Here is a 16,448-nt window from a genome sequence, read left to right as displayed (position 1 = left end):
ATAAATTATAAAAATTAAATAGTAAATTCAGTGATATAAATATACCAAGATCACGTGTATTTTGTTTTCTTTGTTCTACTTTGTCAGTACGTTCACTTCTTTCACAAAGAAAAACAATAAATAAAACTTTCATGGTACTCTCTTGTTTTTCATGTGTTGACAAATTGACTTGGACTTTGTACGTACGGTAGTAACCCAGCTTTTGTAGCCACACATTTCACATTGAAAAACACAACAAACTAAAAAAAAAAAAAAAAGATGTGTAATGGATAAAGCTGGTTCACAGTTCACACTCCATTTTATACGGATAAAGCAATTAGCCAATGACAATTGATTAAACACTGGTCTGAAGTTACATGGAAAGTTGGCTAGGCTTGTACGTACGGTAGTAACCCAGCTTTTATAGCCACACATTTCACATTAAAAAACACAACAAACTAAAAAAAAAAAAAAAAAAGAAGGTATGTACTGGATAAAGCTGGTTCAGAGTTCACACTTCATTTTATACGGATAAAGCAACCAGCCAATTACAATTGAATAAACACTGGTCTGAAGTTACATGGAAAGTTGGCTAGACTTGACTACGACCCTTGTCGGTAAGGTTAGGGTCTGTTTGATAAGTAAGTTTAAACATATTTTTGAACATTTTAAATAATATTATACATTTTTTCACTTATATGTATATTAAAAATACCCAAATAATATTATTCAAACTCTTCTACCAAACACCCCCTGAAATACCCTAAAACCTAAAAATTACTAAAATACTTCTAAAATCTAGAAATTTACCGAAATAACAAAAAAATATAAAAATTATTGAAATACCCCTAAAACTTAGAAGATTATAGAAATGCCCTCGTAACCTAGAAAATGACTAAAATAGCCTTAGAATTTAAAAAATGATCAAAATAACCCTGAAACCTAAAAAATTACCAAAATTCCCTCAAAACCTAAAAAATTACCGAAATCTCCTCGAAACCTATAAAATGACTAAATTATCCTTAGAACCTTTAATTTGTCGAAATATCCTCGAAACATCCAAAATACCACAAACCTCTATTTTGGTAATTTTAGATGTTTTAGGTGTATTTTGGTCATCTTACATGTTTAGAGGAATTTTGGTTATTTTTTAGGTTTTGAGGTTATTTTGGTAATTTTTTAGGTTTTGGGTGTATTTTGATAATTTTTAAGTTTTGTGGGTAATTTAGTTACTTTTTAGGTTTTGGGGGTATTTTGTTAATTTTTTGGGTTTTGGGGGGATTTTGGTCATTTTTTGGGTTTGAGGGTATTTTGATAATTTTTTAGGTTTCGGAAGTATTTTGGTCATTCTTTAGGTTTTGGAGGTATTTTGGTAATTTTTAGATTTCGAGGATATTTTGGTCATTTTTTGGGTTTTGAGGGTATTTTGGTCATTTTTAGGTTTTTGGGGTATTTTGGTCATTTTCTAGGTTTCGGGGGCATTTTAGTCATTTTATTGAGTTTTTAGGGTAATTTGGAAATTTTTAGGTTTTGGAGGTATTTTGGTCATTTTTTTGGGTTTTGGGGGTATTTTGGTCTTTTTATAGATTTCGGGAGTATTTTGGTCATTTTTTGGGTTTCGGGGGTATTTTGGTCATTTTTTAAATATTTAGATTTTATGTTGTTTATTTAAATTTTAGATGAGTTTTAGTAGGTATTAGTGGGTTTATCCATTAAAACCCATATAATTAAATAACCCAATTGGTCTTTACCATTTAACCCAAATATTCAGATGGGTTGAGTTAAAACTTATCCAAATTAGGTGGGTAATAGTGGGTTCATGGATATGGATAAAAATTACCACCCTAACACTAACATGACACAACATGCACTTGAATTCTTGCTCTGCAAAAGTGAAAAATGTGAAATGTGAAATATGTGAAAGTGTGAAAACTGAAAAGAGGGGGCAGAGGCGCAAGACTCAAGTGTGAAAAGATGGCCTGTTTGGTGAGTGAGTTCAAGCTTACATTTTCACATTTTAAACAATATTACACATATTTTCACATACTTTTCCACTCACATGTATTTCAAAAAACCCCAAACAACAATTCTCAAATTACTCTACCAAACACCTCTTAAAAGAAGGACTAAGTGTGAGTTTGTCTAATGCTTATTCTGCGTTTTGCATTTTAGCGCTAGGTCCCATAATACTGTTCATGACTGTTCATGACCCAGTCAACAAATGAAAAACACAGGAAACAGACCCACAGTAGTATTATTACGTTTTAAAAATTATTTTGTTACAGTATTTTCAACAATAAATTTTCAGCTTTCAACAAAATAAGTAGTATCCAAACAATCCGTCAGCTAGTCAAACTCAAATTGAATGAGATTTTTTTATTTTATTTTATTTTATTTTATTTTTTATTTTAAATGGTTGCCTTGTGCTGTCTTGTCTAGATTTATTACATCTCCACGCTAATGTATGCAAGCTCACAGGTACACTTTCATTACCAACTAAATTGTGATGCAACGAAGGTAGACCACAAATTGATGATTAATTCAAATTCTGAGGAGCATCACTAGAAAAATAAACCAGATAAACTTAATATTTGACACATAACTGTTGCTTTTCTAGATTAGAAACTTCAATCCGGAAAAGACCTGAACTTTGGCACTCACATGACACAACATGCACTTGAATTCTTGTTCTGTAAAAGTGACAAATGTGAAACGTGTGAGAGTGTGAAAACTGAAAAGAGGGGCAGAGCCGCAAGACTCAAGTGTGAAAAGATTAAAAGAAGGACTAAGTCAGCTAGTCAAACTCAAATTGAATGAGATATTTTTTTAAAATTTTTTTATTTTAAATGGTTGCCTTGTCTCGTTCTCTCATAGCCTCACGTCTATGAAGTTTAATTTATTGGTTCATTGGTTGCGAAGCTTAAATAGTCAAATTGAATGTGAAGTCATTGTCTTGTCTTGTTAAAGTTGTCTGTATGACTATCAAGTCGTGTCAGAAAATTTTAACCCATTTTATTATACTTAAAAAAAAAAATTTAATTTCAATAAAATAAGTGAATATTAACGGGGTGTTAAGAAAAATCAACCGACAGCAATTTTGTGACCTCTGTCTACTTTATGAAGTCCAAGTAAGCGAAGGAACAAAATTTCGCGGGGGTGCGGAAAAATATCTTGTACCTTTTCTAGTAAGGCTATATATTATAATAAATTATGGTATGCTTTAATTGTATGTTAAAACTGTAAGAGACCCAGAAATTGATTGCAGTACTGGAAATGGCAGCTCGGCTGGAGCCTTCCTACCCCGCATAAACATGGAGGTGCTGGAAATCAAAATGCCTAATCCAACAGTTCTTTGGCGATGACTTTACTTACTTTTTATTCTTTCAAACTTTTGGAAAATGTTAGGAAGGAACTTCTATGACTTCTATCCACTTATAAAGTCCAAGTAAACGAAGGAACAAAATTTCGCGGAAGGTGCGGAGAAATATAGTCTAGCTATACTTTTCTTGTGAGGCTATATATATTGGTATATACAAAGGCTGGGTATGTATGGTTTGCTTTGTACAACTGCAAGAAACACAGAAATTAAATGGGTGTGCAATTTGTAATGCGCATTACTTTCTTACTTCTTCTGACGTATGGATTAGCAGAAGCAGCACCACCACCTCTGGCAATGCCCGGTTGCAAAGATACCTGTGGAAATGTTAGTATTCCATACCCGTTTGGAATGACAGCCGGTTGTTACTTGAACGACTGGTTCAAAATTAATTGCAGTACCGGAAATGGCAGCTCGGCTGGAAATGACAGCTCGGTTAGAGCTTTCCTTCCCAGCATAAACATGGAGGTGCTGGAAATCAAAATTCCAAATCCGTTTAATGATGATTCTTATCCTTATTCTTCTTTTGAGCCAGGAATCGTTCGAGTCAATATGCCAAATATTATTTCTTCGAATTGCACAAGTACGGGAGCGATCAATGGTGGGGTGAGTATGACGGGGGGTCCTTTTTACTTCTCATCCTATCGGAATAAATTTATTTCGGTTGGTTGCAACAATATAGCCCTGATGACCGGTAGTGATCCTACGGTGCTGGTTGGTTGCAATTCTGATTGCGATAATGAAACCATTATAAAAAGGGAAGCTAAATGTTGGGGCTTCAACTGCTGCCAGACCACAGTCCCTTATGGGAATCAAGTATTTAATGCAACTTTCAAAAGTAAAAATGAGAAAAATAAAGGCATCGAAAAATGCAAATATGCATTCCTAGCAGAAGAGGGATGGTTCGACTCAAACATAACAAACCCTTCTTATCAAGTGCCGCATTTGAAATACGTTCCCGTGGCTCTGGAGTGGATAGTGCCTAACCTTACTCGCATGAGTTCAACCGAAACAGATTGGTTCTATAACAATTACAACGCCACGTATTATCTTTGCCTTCGTGGATATGAAGGAAATCCATATCTTAACACGGGATGTCAAGGTAAACTTCAATTACCAACAGCTTTAATTTTCCCGTTGTTTTTAAATTACATGCCTGATCACTCTTGAGCTCTACGACTACGTACGTTCATCACTTTTTTATTTTTATTTTTAAATTTTTTTTAGTTATGGACTATTCGATATGATTAAGGTTGCATTCACTAAGACTATTGCAAATAAATTTTAAATTCTAGTAGCAGAAAAATTAATATTGGCAAAATTTATGCGGGAGCTGGGGCCTTGTAAAAGAAGGAATTTCATAAAATTAAAAAAAAATTAATTTTCTTATCGGCCCCTAGAATTTTGAAACAATATATACAGATATAATCAGTTCTTAGATCTTAAAATAGTTTCAGAATATTCAAATTAAAACGAATTAAAATCTGGCCCAGCTCCCATAGCTCCTCTAAAATACAAGACATTACAAGCAACAATATAGTTTTAATAAATTCACAATATGACAATCTTTTTTTTTTTTTTTTTCATAGGCACAATATCACAATCTTATCAAAAACAAAAAATCACAATAAAGAAATTGAAAAAACAAAAAGTCAAATCCCTTCTAGATTAAGACTCATCCAAATAAAAACAAAACGAAGTCTCATATATTTAGACCCAAATCCCACCCTGTTTCCCATCCCAAAAAAAAAAGAACCACCACGATTGTCGCAAAACGAACTAAAAAATATAATAAAAATAATAAAAAATAAAAACAACATTAGCCTCCACTCAAGCCGTCGATGCCGTGTTACTAGTATAATCTGCCGTGTGTTTCAATTCAAGTTTCTCTTTGTTACTAACGTACTAAAGTTGATTCTCAAAAAAAAAAACGTACTAAAGTTACCAAGGACAAAGTAGCTTATATGATAAAATTGTTAATTATATTATTATTTTATTAATTTTTGGTGCTTGTTAGTGTAAGTGATGACTCAGTAGAAGTAGTTCAATCAGAAATTAAAAGTCAGTGCGTGTAGTACTGTAGTGGAGCAGTAATAATAAAATAAGATTGTTAACATTAATAGTCTCTAAATTTGTTTATATTATTTTATTTTATTAGTTATTTACTTATCTTTGATAATAATAGTTTGATATTAGCAGATTAAAAAAAAAAAATAGTTTGGTAATAATAATAATTATTATTATTATAACAAATTTCACAATTTATTCATATAACAAATTATGAGTAGTAGAATTGTGGACCTACCATTTTTATTCCGACATTTACAACTTGTTATGTTGTGACAAAAGTTATAAATTTTGTTATGATCCTAGCAAATTTGTAATAAATGATACCTTGAAAGATTGCATGAAATGAGTTAAAGTTAATTTGTAAAATAAAGTATTTTTTTAATCTTTTTTTTTTTAAATTTTAGAATTTTATTATATTTAAGTTGGCCCTCCTGAACAAAATTCTTGACTTTTCCACTGTGCTTACTATACATGTACGTATTTATTAATAAAAATCTCATTTACCATAAAAAATATTCTAAAAAATACACTAAACGTATTAAATATGTATTAAACATCTGAGGTATTATAATTATACAAAATAATTTCACTCAACTAAATTTAAATACCTTTTTTCAAAGTATATTTACTTATTTTGTTAAGACGTTTAAGTGTATATAACTCCTAATTTATCCAAATTAATATTTTTAATTTCATTTTTTATTATTTATATTAAACATTACCGTTTTCACGTTTTATTATAATCTTGAAATTTTTTCATCTTATTTTTCATTAATTTGAATTATTAGATCTTATTGTCATATATAATCTATATAATGGATTTAAAATAAATAAAAAGAATAAAACCATTTAAAATTATAATAACATGAGATAATAAGGAAACAGATTCTCTTCAAACTCCTTATATTTTTTTTATTGGATGTGAATTTTGAATATCTAATCATTGGATTGCATGTTCTTATTATTTAATTAATGCTTGCAAAATTTCAAGAAGATCAAAGATTAATAGATATATCATCAATCAAATGTTTAAATTTCAAGTTTTCGTAATCTAAAATTATACATAAAAAATAATTTTATTGATCAAATAGTAAATAAATCCAATTTGAACGAAATGTAACATGCGTGTTAAGAATATAAAGAATATGCAATCCGACAGTTTAAATTTTCAAATTTCTCATACAATAAAAGATATAAGATGAGTTTGAAGAATTTTTCTCCAAACTTGTTTGGAGAAAACCTTGTTCAAATAATAAATCATTTTATTTATTTTTTGCAAAATAGTTGTATGAAAGTATAAATAAACATTGTCTCCTTCTTGCTATATATATATATATATATATATATTAAAAAAACCAAAATTCGAACAATAATATATACTAAATTTATTGAATTATTAATAAGTAGTTGAATCTTTATAAAATCTTGTAAAATTAATATTAAGATAATACAAGTATGCTACTAAATTAAAATATAATAAAATAAATAACTTAACATATATAACCTAGTTTTGAATTTGTCATTCAAATTTGTAATGTACTAGCTCGTATATATGTCTATTTACGATTTTTTTTTTCATTTCTGTTTTTTATGCCATAATTTTACAGCAAGAAAAAAATAAATAAATATTGCATCAAATGAAACATGAACGTATTTCATACTATACATATTTCGTCTCATAAATTACTAATTATGTTTTTGAGAATTAATGCTTAGTATCTTGATGGAATTTTGCACAAAGAGTAATTATATATATATATATATATTAAATGAAATTACGTTTTTTTTTTTTTTTTTTTTTTTTTTTTTTTTTTTTTTTTTGAGAATGAATGAAATTACGTTAGGTTATATCAAGGGGATCAAAAGATAATCAACTAGAGTGGACGCCAAAAGATAGGACCAAGCTATGATCCATATTTGTGATTTATCATTGAAATAGAGAATATCCATACATATCATCACATATTACATTTATTCTAAAATAAATTATCAATTTGACAGAACTCTGTCTTTATTTTTTTAGTGTACAAGATGTATATATATCAAATAGTTAGCATATTTAATAATTACATTTATTACAGTATGACAACGGCATTCTTAATGTTTCAAAGTATCCTCGCTAGCTATTAAACCTTGAAAATACAATAGAAGTACAGTTTTCTATAATTGGTATGTGTTTTTCTCTTTTACAACAATACCTTAAACATATGCCTTACTATACTCCCACAAAAATAATAGAACTTAATCAATTTTCGTCGCCTATATCCTTTAGAATAAAATTTAGTGCCCATTTGTAATGATATGTTTAGTAAGGTTGTAAATGAATCAATTTTTTCATCAACAACTCGATTGAGCTTGACTCAAGAAAAATATTTTTTTTTTTATGTATGTTTATTTAGCAAACGATTCAAAGTTCAAACTCAATTTTAGATTCAACTATTAAATGAGTCAATCTCAAACATAATAATATATATGTGAACAAGCTTATGAATATTTGACTTGATTTAAGTAGTATAATATTATTTGTTTATATGTATACATACATTCATAAAATTTCAAAGTATTACTAATTTATTGATAAGATATAAATATCATATTTTGTAATAAAATTATATAATTTCTAACAATACAATGTTGATAAATCTATTTTTTATAAGTTCATAAATAAAAACAATTCTCTATAATAAACTGAAATTATATAACTTCAACCCTTTTTAGTTATAAATTACTAGCATAAATTTATTACGAGGTGAAAAATTTTAGTTGCGAAGTTAACTATATATGAAAAATAAAAATGAACCAATTCAATTGTTCAAGAACAAGCTTGAGTTTGTTTAACAAGAAAATATACTAAACTTGAATATGTAATATGGTTTGACAATGAGACACAATTGTTGTGCAACAAAAGAAGCTTTAACATTAATCATTATAATTTGAGGCTAGCGGAAGTATATGCACATGAACAAGAAAATAAAACATCCACACAAGATAGGAATATCAATGTGGTTTAGCCAACTGCATGCCTTCGTTCACAAGCAAAACCAACAACAATATCTAATATCAACCATGTGCATTACAACGACATTAATCAACACTCACAACTCATACAAAATACACTCACAAATCTCACAAATACACGAACAAAACATCTTACAAACTCAAAATCACAATCTAAAATCCCCAATACAACCAATAATTCTCTCACACTCACATAACAAACAAACTCTCAATACAGAACAGAAAGTAATCTTTCAACCCCAAAGTTTGCCAAACTATTCTCTGAAGAAACCCACTCATGTTTTTCTAAAAGACTTTCTCCTCTCCCCTCATGGAAGGAACCTTAGGAAAAGGCCATCAAACCCTTTGCAAAAACTCATATTTATAAGGCTTCAATCTTATTCCTTAATGAACAAGAAAAACCCAACTACTTCTGTGTGCACCAAAGACAGGGTTATTGGGCCAAACCCTACTTGGGCTCACAACTTATTTGTATGGGGGTTTGGGTATCCTACTTTGGGTCGTTTTAGATTTAGAGACTCAATGAGATCACTTTTCTCTCTTTCTCTGTGTTTCTTCCTCTCAGACTCTCTTTTTCTTTCTCTTTTTCTCTCCTCAAAATTGCATCCCCTTTCCATTCTTTAGTCTCTCCTATTTATAGCCAATTATTAGTGGGGGGATTATCATTACCTTTAAACTAGTGCAATGAGAGGTCCAAGGTCATTAATTTTAAGTGGAAGTTTAGGTGTGAGTGGCTTTGGAAATGGTTCCCATTGCAGCAAGTGTGCTCGGTAGCGAAGTTTCTTAAGGCATTGCCGGGCACTCACAGGACGATGTAACCGAACATTTGCATATTGTCCAGGGATGTCTTGCCGATCAATATGTGAGCTGGAATCCGCTGTCCGCTTATTAGGCATTTGAACAACACCCAAGTTAGGCTCGTAGTTATTGTGGGCTCGGGCTGGATTCCCGAGCAGAACGGAGGTTGGACCCCTGGGCCATACTATTGATCCATGGCCCAAGGCCCAAATGGACTTGGATGTTAGGGGCCGTACAACTTCTTTAGCAATAAAACCCAAATTAAAACTAATTAGGAATATGAGGCAATTTCAACAAATTGAATGAACAATCCTAAACTTTAAACCTTGGTATATCTTAGCCCAACTTTACAACACTAATTACTAGCAACACAATCTTAAAATATCAAATATGTTAATTAGATCTTTAAAAATCTATACTTTACTTCTAATGTTAAACATTTTCATAAACTTTACATTTCCCATTATATGTAATAATCTAATATATACTAGGCAAAAATGCAAATTTCCAATTATATGTAATAATTTTCCTATATAATCAAAAATGCAAAATCTAAATTTGACTAGAATTCATTTCAATTCTCTAACTTTACTTTTTTTTTTCGATTAATTTCTCTAAATTTCAAATTTATTTAATTTAAGCATTCCTTAACTTCTTCACCCAAAATTTTCCATTAACATCATTTCTTGAACTAAAAATTCCAAATGATTTTTTTTTTTTAACTATTCATAAAATAGATTCATCCAAAAAATATCAAAAGTAAAAATTTAGCCAAAATTTTCTGTAACTTCTCACCAACCAAACAAAACCAAATTATTTGATCCACAAAACTTCAAAGTTCTTTTTTTTTTTTTTTTTTTTGGGTGGAGAAAGTTAAAAACTTCTAAATCAACACAAAACTCACAACCCATATTAACTGTCGCATTTATACATTCCTACCACATCTCAAGGGTAGTTGTTGTAATTTACCCCTTTTTTAGTTCTTTATTTAAACCTCTTAGTGTCTTAGGCCCTTGCTTGAGTAACATTTGCATTCTGCCACCAAGCTTGAAAACTAAAGCAATTCTGAGTTGATCACCATTCACTTATGATTGGCTCCGACCACCTTTTAGTTTTTACTTTTAGCTTTTGATCCAGCCATAATGTTCTCTTGGTGGTTTTTGTTTAAGTTTATTGTCTGCTTATGTTTTACCCTTGTTGGAGTATGGACAGTAGCAAATCTATGAATTTTTGTTTCGGGGCGAGTTGTGATACTAACATTTTAGTTATGATAATCTTAAGGGTTCCAAAAAGTAGCAAATTAAATGTTACTTTTTGAAATCTTGGGATTTAATTTGTTAGTTTTGAAACTATAGGGTATACTTTCTTTCTTTTTAAAATTCCAATGTTTAATTTATTAGTTATGAAATTACATGGTCCAATTTGTTACACCTCTTAACTTATAGGGTGCAAAACTTTTTTTTTTTAAGAGCACCTTGCACTAACTCAAATATTTAGAGGGCCAACTCCAATTTTTATAAGCTAAATCTTCAAAATGCTCAATATTTTTACATACTATAAAAGGATTTCAACCCCGCAACCCCCCCCCCCCCCCCCCCCCCCGGCGAGTGGTTCCGACCCTGAATAAGGATGCTTATGAACGAAGACAATTATAGTAAGAAGGCTGTTTGAGATTTATTAATCTCTTGGATTTAACCCAAATCAATCTTGAAGAACGTCTGGTGCTTAGAACCTTTGAAACCTCTTTTGCCTATATGAGTGAGCACCAAAGTGGCCAAAATTTTAATGAATTTATTAATTTTTCTGTCAAAATTCCATTAGATATCATATAGATGAATGCGAAGAAAGATATGTATGTTGTAACTTGTAAGCATCAAATGCACACAAAAATTAATGAATTTATAAATTTGCATGTTATCCTATTCCCGTCAGATATAAATGAATGCGAGAAAGACAATAATGAATGTTCCGACAAGTCAGACTGTGAGAATACAGAAGGTAGTTACAATTGCGACAGGCGAAAGGCTCGATGGAAGATAGTCATTATAGGTATGTTCGTATGCTCATTAATTTTGGAAAATGAATAAAAGTAAAAAGTAATAAGATCATGGTTATGTGACTAAGATGTGCTATAGAACATTGTCCGTTACATCTATGCTGTCAATTGTGCAAAAATATTTGAAAATGGTGAATTTAATCATTTAATATTCTCTGTTCTACTATAATGAAAGATTACTAATTATTCCAAAAATTTAAACTATATAAAAATAAATAAAAAATTTAATCATTTAACAACATAATTCTATAAACATGGTATTTATAATTATAATTATCATTTAATCTTAGAAGTTTTTTATGTTTCAGCCATTGAAAAATGTGTTCCATCTTACCTCTCCTTTTTACTTGGCAAATAAATATTTACTTTTAGTTTATTGGTTTTTCTTAATTCAATAGATCAGGACAGGCCGGGAATCATAATTCATGACTTGATCCTACCTTTCTGAGCTATATCATGGAAACAACTTTAAAAAAGAAAACTATATTTCATACATTTTAGTTTACTAAATGAAGCGCATAAAAAGTCAATTAGCTTTTAATTTTTGTGCTCTAGGCAATCTATCACCAAAAGATGTGATCAAACTTCGTATAACTTGATAGTTTTAGACTATTATTAGCTGAATTGCATTATTCAGTACTCTTCTATATCTAATTAATTTTCCACAAAGATTAAAAATCTATCTAGAAAAGATAAATATTCTCTCTAAAGTTGTACACTTTACCATTAAGAGAGGACAACCTCACCTTTTTCACTCATTATTCACGAGTAAGGGCCATAGGGGTCAGAACTTTTGCCACTATTTGCTTAGCACTATAACTTTTACCGCAACATATTTACGTGGCAAATCATGAGTTGTGGAGTTATGAACTTAACACTTTTATTCCATTATTCACAACTTTCCAAGTGAGCAAGTTATGGCAAGTTGTGTTACTAACATTTTCTAGATATTAAATATTGGAAGAAGGTAAAGGAGAAATGAGTGAAGGATTTTGGTTAATCCCAAGAAATAGTGAAGGCTGATTTTAGTGATATGCACCAGTATTCAAGGGTCTGGCTTACTTCAAGTAATTTTTTAATTTGACATTTTTATTTTTTAATCAGAAATTGCCACACCACCCACTAGATAAACAAAATGTGGAGATTAAAACATACTATCATATCATTATATTTCAATGAGAAACTAACAAAATGTTCAGTTGAAAAACTACTAAAGGTAAGCTAAACTGAGTATACAAATATTTATTCTCAAAAAAAAAAAAAAAAAAAGGAGTATACAAATATTTTGTTTTTTAGAAAATAATTTTGTAAGAAATTTTCAATTAGGTGTTTAAGCTAATTTAAGGCAGAACTGCCCACTGCCCAAGGATATGTTGCAAAATTAAATGAGAGAGACATTTTTTTTGTTGGCAAAAAAAATCCCAAACTCAAGTTCCTGTCATTTAATAAAAATACAGTGCACCATTAAACTGTTACCTGAAAATTCAAGTACTTAATAGTAAATTTTCTTTATCCTAAGAAATTAATTAGGAGATAACACTTATTTAGGTTGTGCATATTGTGAAAGTTTTTTTTTTTTTGGTGAAAGTTAGTAACCTATAGTAGGGAAGAAGTGTTTTTTTTTTTTGTTTTTTTTTTTAAATTTAAATTTTATACAAGATAAAAATTCTACTATAGTATAATCTAAGTGTATATATGCGTGAAGTTCCCTCTTAGAGATTTGAACCCCAACCCTTACCCCTCACACCACACAAGAACTTATATTTGTGGAGTGACCACCGCACCAAGGGTGTACGGTGGCGGGAAAGAAGTTTCTAATTCATCGTAATTATGTTAAAATCTATTTTACACTTATGCATATTTTTATATAACCCGAATTTAGGCTGATTTTTCTAACTTAAAAATATTTATTATGTTGATGTGATATTTCTATTTTATTTTCTTGATGGATGCAGCTATTTGTGCAAGCTTTGGGGTATTGTTTCTACTCCTTATTACTTGGTGGTTATACAAAGTGATAAAGAAAAGAAACAAAATCAAGCTTAAGCAAAAATTCTTCAAAAGGAATGGTGGTTTGTTATTACAACAACAATTATCTTCAAATGAAAACAATGTTCAGAAGGCAAAATTATTCAATTCAAAGGAGTTGGAAAATGCAACAGATCATTTTAATGAAAACAGAATACTTGGTAAGGGTGGACAAGGTACAGTTTATAAAGGAATGTTAATTGATGGAAGAATTGTGGCAATTAAAAAGTGCAACACAGTGGATGAGGGAAATCTTGAACAATTCATCAATGAGATTATCATTCTTTCACAAATCAATCATAGAAATGTGGTCAAACTACTTGGGTGTTGTTTAGAGACAGAAGTTCCTTTGCTGGTTTATGAATTCATTCCTAACGGCACACTTTTTCAATATCTCCATGAAGAAAATGAAGATTTTCCATTACTAACATGGGATATGCGCTTAAGAATTGTCACTGAAATTGCGGGAGCTCTTTCGTACTTACACTCGGCAGCTTCACTACCCATTTACCATCGAGACATAAAATCTTCAAACATACTCCTTGATGACAAATATAGAGCAAAAGTAGCAGACTTCGGCACTTCAAGATCAGTAGCCATTGACCAAACTCATGTAACCACACTAGTATATGGTACTTTTGGGTACTTGGATCCAGAATACTTTCAAACAAGCAAATTCACAGAAAAGAGTGATGTTTATAGTTTTGGAGTGGTCGTTACTGAGCTTTTAACAGGAGAAAAACCAGTTTCTTCAACAAGATCACAAGAAGGTCGAAATCTATGTACGTATTTTGTTCATTCATTAAAAGAGAACCGTCTATTTGATATACTTGATCCTCAAGTAAGTAAGGTTGGTAATAAAGATGAAATCATGACAATTGCTAATCTTGCAAAAAGATGTTTGCACTTAAATGGAAAGAAACGACCTACGATGATAGAAATCATGATGGAGTTGGAGAGAGTTCAGAAAATTTTGCCTGTTCAACCAAATTTTGAAGAACTTCAATATGTTGGAAATGGAGAAATGGGTCCTTGAGATGACGTTTTTATTTCAACAAGTTCATGTTCAGAATCAAGCGCAGCTTCATCATCAAACGTCCTACCACTTTTATCCATTTAATCACTTTGATTAATAAACTATGTACTTATTCATTTTTGTCTCATGTGTAAACTATTATCAAATCATATTACTGTTTTTAAACTCCTAGTACAGTAGCAATAATGATATTGTATCTTTGTTTGGTCTTGTTTAGGTCCTTTTGGTATTGACATAGGAAAGTATAATTTTAATTGTTGAGTTTTGACGATAAAAAGTTTTAGTGTTTGGAGTGTTTAGCAAACTGTGGTGATAAAGTGTTTTGAAACTATTATCCATAGCTGGTATCTAAATTGATAAAAAAATTTTTACATGTGTGAAATGACAAAGATGACATAAACCGAAGGAATGGTCAAATACTCAAAAAGGTCTGAATACTTGTTTGTTCAAAAACCAATGTTAAAGGTGTATTTTAGCTCAATTGATACTTCTTGATGTTTCCAATAGAGTCATCCAAGGTTCAAATCATCCTCCCCTATTGTAACCTAAAAAATAAAAATAAAAAATAAAAAAGTTTTATATATTAGTACTTGTACCTTATTAGTCACTTACTCATGTGTGCATGGTAAACAACTCACCCCATTTTCCATCATAAAACCTAAATCAGGAATAGTCATGCGTAATTGTAAGCAAGACCCTGTCCCAGAGCATATCGGTGGCGACGTGAGATTGCCTTGGCCCAGAGCAACCACCGCTAATTTGGTAACCCAACCTAGCCAACCTTCATCGCTTGGCCTGGCCAGTGGCCTCGAACACAAGCCTTCAAGGTATCTCCTCTCTCTCTCTTTCTCTCTTTGGAGTTGAAAAATTTGATTCATCAACTGATGTTTTGAACTAAATACTGAATAGCACATGCACAACAGTATCCACATTGGTGGAGCTATAAATTTAGCTATTTGACACCACAAAAACTACTTTATCTATTTTACCTTCTCACTTTACAAAACACCCAACATTGGTGATTTTATTTTAGTTTTTAACATAATAAAAATAATATAAATAACACAATAAAATAATATATCTACTACAATAAAAAAAAAAATCACTGCCAAAAAACACCACACAAATTGATCAATGACGTAAACCACAACCACTGCCGACCAGGAACAACCACCCACAACCACTTCTAAAAACCTAAATTAGCCAAAAACCACCACACAAATCACCACCAACACAGCCACACCACCACTGACCCAAGAAACCTAGCCACCAAGAAACCAAGACAAACCAGCGAAACCCAGCGAAATTGCCACCAAACCCACTCTCCTTCTCTGTCTCTTCTCACTTTCTTCAAGCCACCAAACCTACTACCCGAAATCAATTACCCCCAAAAAAAAAAAAAAAGACCAAAAAAAAAAAATCAACCCACAAATTGGAAAAATGGTCCAATTGAAACAGTCCACAACCTAGTCAACAACCCACCACCACCAAAACCCACAAACCCATACCCACTACCACCCACATCCACCACCACCGTGGCCACACCGACCCACGACCCCCACCACTAACACAGCCACGCAAAGAATCCCTCGCCGAGAAACCCACACCGCCACAACAAGACAAGAATCCCTCATTGAGAAACCATGCCACCACACCGAGAAATCCACTCTAAGAAACCTAGCAAGCCACACTGGTGCTAGATAGGGTCTAGGTTGGTGAGAGTGAGGAAAAAAAAAATAAGGGAGAGGGTAAGACTGAACTGAAGAGAGAGAAAGCCAACGAGAAGGAAAAGGCAACAAGAAAAAAAAATTTATTTAATTGGAGGGAGCAATAAAATATAATATATTGGTTTAGCTCTTGAGCTACAGTGCACAACTATTTTTGGTTGCGCATTGTAGCTAAGAGCATCCACAGCAGTGGAGCTAAATATTTAGCTATTTAGCTTCTCCAAAAATTACCTAATCTATTTTACCACATGCTGCAGCAGTGGATCTATTTTAACATTCAATACAAAAAATAATATAAACATTATAATAAAATATTATAACCACTACAATAAAATAATATATTTCACTACCAAAAAAAAA

At 31.1% G+C, this 16,448-nt stretch overlaps 1 pseudogene across 1 annotated transcript; it reads left to right on the top strand.

Moving 5' to 3' along the window:
• The first annotated feature begins 3,542 nt into the window (after positions 1-3,542).
• On the top strand, positions 3,543-14,489 carry LOC115985151 (annotated as a pseudogene). The gene is made up of 3 exons (XR_004090567.1): positions 3,543-4,457; positions 11,174-11,290; positions 13,253-14,489. The product of XR_004090567.1 is annotated as a wall-associated receptor kinase-like 8 (transcript).
• The last annotated feature ends 1,959 nt before the right edge of the window (positions 14,490-16,448 follow it).

The sequence above is a fragment of the Quercus lobata genome, chromosome 4 (genome assembly GCF_001633185.2).
Source record: "Quercus lobata isolate SW786 chromosome 4, ValleyOak3.0 Primary Assembly, whole genome shotgun sequence".
Taxonomy (NCBI): domain Eukaryota; kingdom Viridiplantae; phylum Streptophyta; class Magnoliopsida; order Fagales; family Fagaceae; genus Quercus; species Quercus lobata.
The sequence above is the reverse complement of the archived record's forward strand: the minus strand, read 5'-3'. Positions and strand labels throughout refer to the sequence as shown.